This window comes from Arachis ipaensis, chromosome B04 (genome assembly GCF_000816755.2).
Source record: "Arachis ipaensis cultivar K30076 chromosome B04, Araip1.1, whole genome shotgun sequence".
Taxonomy (NCBI): Eukaryota; Viridiplantae; Streptophyta; class Magnoliopsida; order Fabales; family Fabaceae; genus Arachis; species Arachis ipaensis.
Genome location: NC_029788.2, coordinates 118,560,582 through 118,566,698, shown reverse-complemented (window position 1 = coordinate 118,566,698; position 6,117 = coordinate 118,560,582). Strand labels below are relative to the sequence as shown.

The 6,117-nt window shown below is 45.8% G+C and overlaps 1 long non-coding RNA gene across 1 annotated transcript in view; it reads left to right on the top strand.

The window, feature by feature from the left end:
* The window catches only part of LOC110271246, an 18,627-nt gene extending 16,791 nt beyond the window's left edge, over window positions 1-1,836 (top strand). The window contains exon 3 of the long non-coding RNA XR_002361746.1: window positions 1,824-1,836. This is a non-coding gene — a long non-coding RNA (uncharacterized LOC110271246). The remainder of the gene's footprint in view (window positions 1-1,823) is intronic.

The window sequence follows — 6,117 nt, the reverse complement described above, 5'->3', positions numbered from 1 at the left end:
TTTGGTGTTGGGAGGCCACAACCAAACTCTAAGTTTGGTGTTGAACTCCCATATCCAAACCCTAAGTTTGGTGTTGGAGAGTCTCAACAATGCTCTGAACATCTGTGAGGCTCCATGAGAGCCCACTGTCAAGCTATTGACATTAAAGAAGCGCTTGTTGGGAGGCAACCCAATTTTTATTTATCTAACTATATTTTTCTTAGTTATATGTCTTTATAGGTTCATGATCATGTGGAGTCACAAAACAAACAAAAAAATCAAAAACGGAATCAAAAATAGCAGAAGAAAAATCACACCCTGGAGGAGCATCTGTCTGGCGTTCAAACGCCAGAACAGAGCATGGTTCTGGCGCTGAACGCCCAGAATGGGCAGCATCCTGGCGCTAAATACCCAGAACAAGCATGGTTCTGGCGTTCAACGCCAGAAATGGCAGCAAATGGGCGTTGAACGCCCAAAATGGGAACCAACCTGGCGTTGAACGCCCAGCGTTGTGTGCAAAGGCATTCTACATGCCTAATTTGGTGCAGGGATGTAAATGCCTTGACACCTCAGGATCTGTGGACCCCACAGGATCCCCACCTACCTCATCATCTCTCTTTCCATTCATGATCATCCCTTCTGTTTTCCATTCACCACTCACATCCATACACCCACTACCTTCAAAATTCAACATCTCTCTCCCACCCAATCCCAGCCATATGGCCGAATACACACACCCATCCATCTCCTCCATATCTTCTTCTTCTTCTTCTATTCTTTCTTCTTTTGCTCGAGGGCGAGCAACATTCTAAGTTTGGTGTGGTAAAAGCATAGCTTTTTTGTTTTTTCCATAACCATTGATGGCACCTAAGGCTAGAGAAACCTCTAGAAAGAGGAAAGGGAAGACAAAAGCTTCCATGTGATTTAGTGTGTTTTTCTGTGATTTCAGGTATTTTCTGGCTGAAATTGAGGGACTTGAGCAGAAATCAGATTCAGAGGTTGAAGAAGGACTGCTGATGCTGTTGGATTCTGACCTCCCTGCACTCAAAGTGGATTTTCTAGAGCTACAGAACTCAAAATGGCGCGCTTTCAATTGCGTTGGAAAGTAGACATCCAGGGCTTTCCAGCAATATATAATAGTCTATACTTTGGCCAAGAATAGACGATGTAAACTGGCGTTCAACGCCAGTTTTCTACCCAAATCTGGCGTCCAGCGCCAGAAAAGGAGCCAAAACCAGAGTTGAACGCCCAAACTGGCACAAAAGCTGGCGTTCAACTCCAAGAAGGACCTCTACACATGCAACACTCAGGCTCAGCCCAAACACACACCAAGTGGGCCCAGGAAGTGGATTTATACATCAATTACTTACTCATGTAAATACCAACAATCTCCGTGGGATTCGACCCTTACTCACGTAAGGTATTACTTGGACGACCCAGTGCACTTGCTGGTTAGTTGTATCGAAGTTGTGACATATTATGAATGTGTAATCACGATTACGCGTACCAAGTTGCTCACGTGCCAGGAATAGTTTGAGCCTGGACATCACAATTTCGTGCACTAGGCCACCTACCAAAGGTTGATGAATAAGATATTCAGCGACCTCATAGGCAAAACGGTAGAAGTATATGTAGATGATATCTTAGTGAAGACCAGCCGACCTGAGGATCTCATAGGCGATCTGGGAAACGTATTCGCCTCCCTCCGATAACACGGCATGAGGCTCAACCCACTTAAATATGCCTCCATGGAAGCGGGAAAATTCTTGGGGTTTATGATAACCCAAAGAGGGGTAGAGGCCAACCCGGAAAGTGTGAAGCAATACTCTAGATGAAGAGTCCAGGGTGCATCAAAGACGTTCAGAGGTTGACAGGGAGGCTCACCGTGCTATCCCGATTCCTCGGGGCGTCGGCTGCTAGGGCGATACCATTCTTTAACCTGATGAAAAAGGGGATAGCGTTTGAATGTACCCCAACGTGTGAAGAGGCATTCAAGCATTTCAAGGAGATACTCGCAACACCACCTGTCCTCGAGAAGCCCAAAAATGGCGAACCGCTGTACCTGTACTTAGCCATAACTGAGGAAGTGATGGCGGCGGTCTTGGTGCGAGAGGAAGGAAAAACCCAACAACCAATCTATTTTGTGAGCAAAGCACTACAGGGAGCAGAGTTAAGATACAGCAAGCTAGAGAAGCTAGCACTTGCCCTCCTGACCTCATCCCGTAGGTTGTGACAGTACTTCCAAGGCCATCAAGTGATCGTGAGGACGGACCAAAGAATCCGCTAGGTACTTCAGAAACCTGACCTAGTGGGAAGAATGATGACCTGGGCTGTTGAACTGTCCCAGTACAGCCTGTGGTATGAACCCAGGCACGCAATTAAGGCTCAGGCCATGGCCGACTTTCTGGTAGAAGTCACAAGAGACCCAACAGAGACACCAAGTACACGATGGAAGCTCCACGTGGACGGAGCTTCCAACCAGACATTTGGAGGTGCAGGAATAATCTTGGAAAGCCCAACATGAGTCGTATACGAACAGTCGATCAAGTTCGAATTCCCAGTGTCAAACAATCAAGCAGAGTACGAGGCCCTTTTGGGTGGCTTAGTCCTGGCCAGGTAGGTCGGAGCCACGAGGCTAGAAATATGTAGTGATTCACAGGTCGTGACCTCACAGATCAATGGGACATATCAGGCCAGAGACTCATTGCTACAAAGATATTTGGAGAAGGTCAGAGAGTTAACCCAGCAATTTGAGGAGGTCTTGGTGCAGCACATCACGAGAGAGAGAAACACACGAGCAGATCTTTTGTCAAAGCTGGCAAGCACCAAATCGGGAGCGGAAAACCAATCTCTCATCCAAGGCTTGATAAAAGAACCAGCGGTCACCCTCCACTTGACAAAGGTAGATCCCTCTTGGATGGACCCGATCACTGACTTCTTGGAAAGCGGCAAGCTCCCTGATGACGAGAAGTCGGCCAAAACGTTGAGAAGGGAGGTGGTCAAATATGCGATCATACAAGGTCAGTTGCTTAAGAAGGGACTCAACCAACCCTTGTTGAAATGCCTGCATCTCGACCAAACGGACTATGTGCTCAAAGAGGTCCATGAGGGGTGTTGCGGTCACCACATCAGGGGCAAAGCCCTAGCAAGAAAGCTCATCAGAGCTAGTTATTACTGGCTATCGATGATGAAGGACTCCAAAGAATTTATAAGGAAATGCGTCAAGTGCCAGGAGAACGCCAATTTCCACAGGGCGCCGGCAACCGAGCTAAGTCTATTGATGTCTTCCCGACCTTTCTCACATTGGGGAGTCGACCTCCTAAGACCCTTCCCGGTCGGTCTAGGGGAAGTCAAGTACCTTATAGTTGCTATCGACTACTATACCAAGTGGATAGAGGCTAAGCCACTGGCCAGCATATCCTCATCCAATTGTCGGAAGTTTATGTGGAAATAAGTGGTAACTCGATTCGGCATCCCTAAGGTCGTTATCTCTGATAACGGGATGTAGTTCACTGATAAGAAGTTCGTAGAGTTCCTCGCCGGTTGGGGCATAAAGCAAAAGTTCTCATCCGTGGAACACCCCCAGACGAACGGCCAAGTTGAGACCGCGAATAAGGTCATCTTGCTAGGCCTCAAAAAGTGGCTTGATAAGAAAAAGGGAGCATGGGCTGATGAACTCGCCTCAGTCCTCTGGTCCTACCACACAACCCAACAATCATCCATGGGAGAAACCCCATTCCGCCTAACATACGGGGTGGATGCTATGATACCTGTAGAGGTCGGCGAGCCGAGCCCACGGTTACTTCTGGGAGGAGTAGAGGAAGCTGTAGAGAAAGACCTAGTAGACGAGGCTAGAGAAATGGCCCATTTATCGGAAGCAACATTAAGGCAAAGAATGGCCCTGTGCTACAACGCCAAAGTACTCAGGAGAGAATTCGAACAAAATGACCTGGTCCTGTGGTGCAACGACATCGGGCTGCCGACTCAGGGGGAAGGTAAGCTGACGTCGAACTGGGAAGGCCCGTACAGGATAAAGGAAGTAATCGGCAAAGGCGCCTACAAGTTGGAAAGACTCGACAGCAAGGAAATCCCGAGAACATGGAATGCAAGTAACCTAAGAAGATTTTATTCTTAGACCAAATGGGCTAAAGAGGCGACCCGAGAATCTCAGTAAGACCCGGGTTTCGCTTTATCATTAAATAATTTACTTCTGTTAAATACTTATCATTGCCATAGATTTGTTCAACTGCCGATTAATGTTTAGTTGTGGTTAAATTTACATTTTCCCTTTTATACATCCCATGATAACGAATTTCTTATGATACGTGTTAAATGAGGCGACGATACGGTATCCCAGGACTGATCACCCCGGAAACCAACCAAATTAACACCATAACAAACAGCTACAGCAATAATAAAGCCACGACTTAGCTTCATCAAATTACCGATGCAACGGTAAACAAACACAAGCAACAAGCCAATACCAACAAAACAGTAATAAAATAGAATGAAAATGTACTACCGAGTAAGCGGGGAAGAACAATAATCGTAAGCCGACCAAGCGACTAATAAAGTAGTTTAAAGTTGCAAGATCCAACATGCACAACAACAAAGTTCATCAAACTATGCGACAAGGTCCACAAAAACAAAAAAATTACAAGATTCATACAAGAGTACAGAGATCACTTCTTCGGCATATCGACAATCTTGCCATCCTTGATGGTTTTAAGGACCCCGACTACCGACGTGTCGAAGTCAGGAGCCACAGCTTCACTTGGGCTTTAAGTGCCTCTTCAGTCATCAGTATGGCGCTCTTCCCCAGTTTCACGGTCTCTTTGTACTTCTTCTTAAATTCTTTAGCTTCGGTTTGAGCAGTCTTAGCCGACGAGGCAGCCTCGTCGCGTTCCTTCTCAAAAGCAGCCACCCGACCCTGAGCAGCATTAAGCTGGCTCTCCAAAGTCAGCTCTCGCTCGGTTAGCTGAGAAACGGCTGCATCAGAAATCTTCAATTTTTTCTCAACGACTGTGGCCTTCTCCTCGGCAGCTTTGAGTTTCTTATCGGCGCTAGACAGCTGCTCCCGAAGTGTTTCCACTTCGACCTTGAATTTATTATTAGCTTGAACAGAAGCCTCAAGTTTCCTCTGCACTGACTGCATCCCTGACAGGGAAAACTCGGCCTTCCTTGCTATGGTAGCACCACGAAGAAGACTGCGGTACATCCACCTCGCCTGCCCGAAAAGGTCGGAGCTATGGAAATATTCTTCCGTGCCTGGAAGTATTCTTCCGTGCCTGGAAGCAGCTGAGAATCTATGAAGTTTCTGGCATCAAAATTCATTTCCATAACAGTAAGAACTCCCTCAGGGCTAGAACTGATGACAAGTCATCTTAGCCTAGTTTCACTAGCCCTTTTCTTTTATTTTCAATTGAATTATGCACTTTCTTGAGCCACAAGCAAGCCAATTGGGTAAATTTTCATGTTTCCTTTGATTTAATCAACCATAAATGAATTAATGCAATTTCATGAGGATTTATGCTATAATTGCCACATATTATGAAAGAATGACAAACTCATGATTTTGAGCATAGCTTTGATGTGTTTGGTTGATTAATGATAGGTGAAGAAAGCTTGGAGAAAGGTTGGAGCAAGAAGGAATGGCTAGGAGCAAAAGAGAACAAAAAGTTTGAGCAAAAGTTTGCCTCAAACTTTAGCTCAAACTTTTGGGAAAAAAGCTTGAGCCAACGTTTGCCTCAAACTTTTTGGCAAACGTTGGCGCCATGAGTGTGCATAAGAGGGCCAACGTTTGAGCAAAAGTTTGACCCCAAACTTTAGCTCAAACGTTGGTAGCAGCAAGAATGGGGTTGCTGATGTAAAAAGTTTGAGTAAAAGTTTGCCTCAAACTTTTACTCAAACTTTTACTCAAGCTTTCATAATTCCCAACCCGGTTCACTTCAGTTCTCTCTCCAACTCCTCAAGCTCTTTTATATTTATGTTTTAGATCCGATTCAATCCAAGGCATCTTCCACGTTTTAGGGGGCTGGCCATCTCGGCCATGCCTGGACCTTCACTTATGTATTTTTAACGGTAGAGTTTCTACACTCCATAGATTAAGGTGTGGAGCTCTGCTGTTCCTCAAAGATT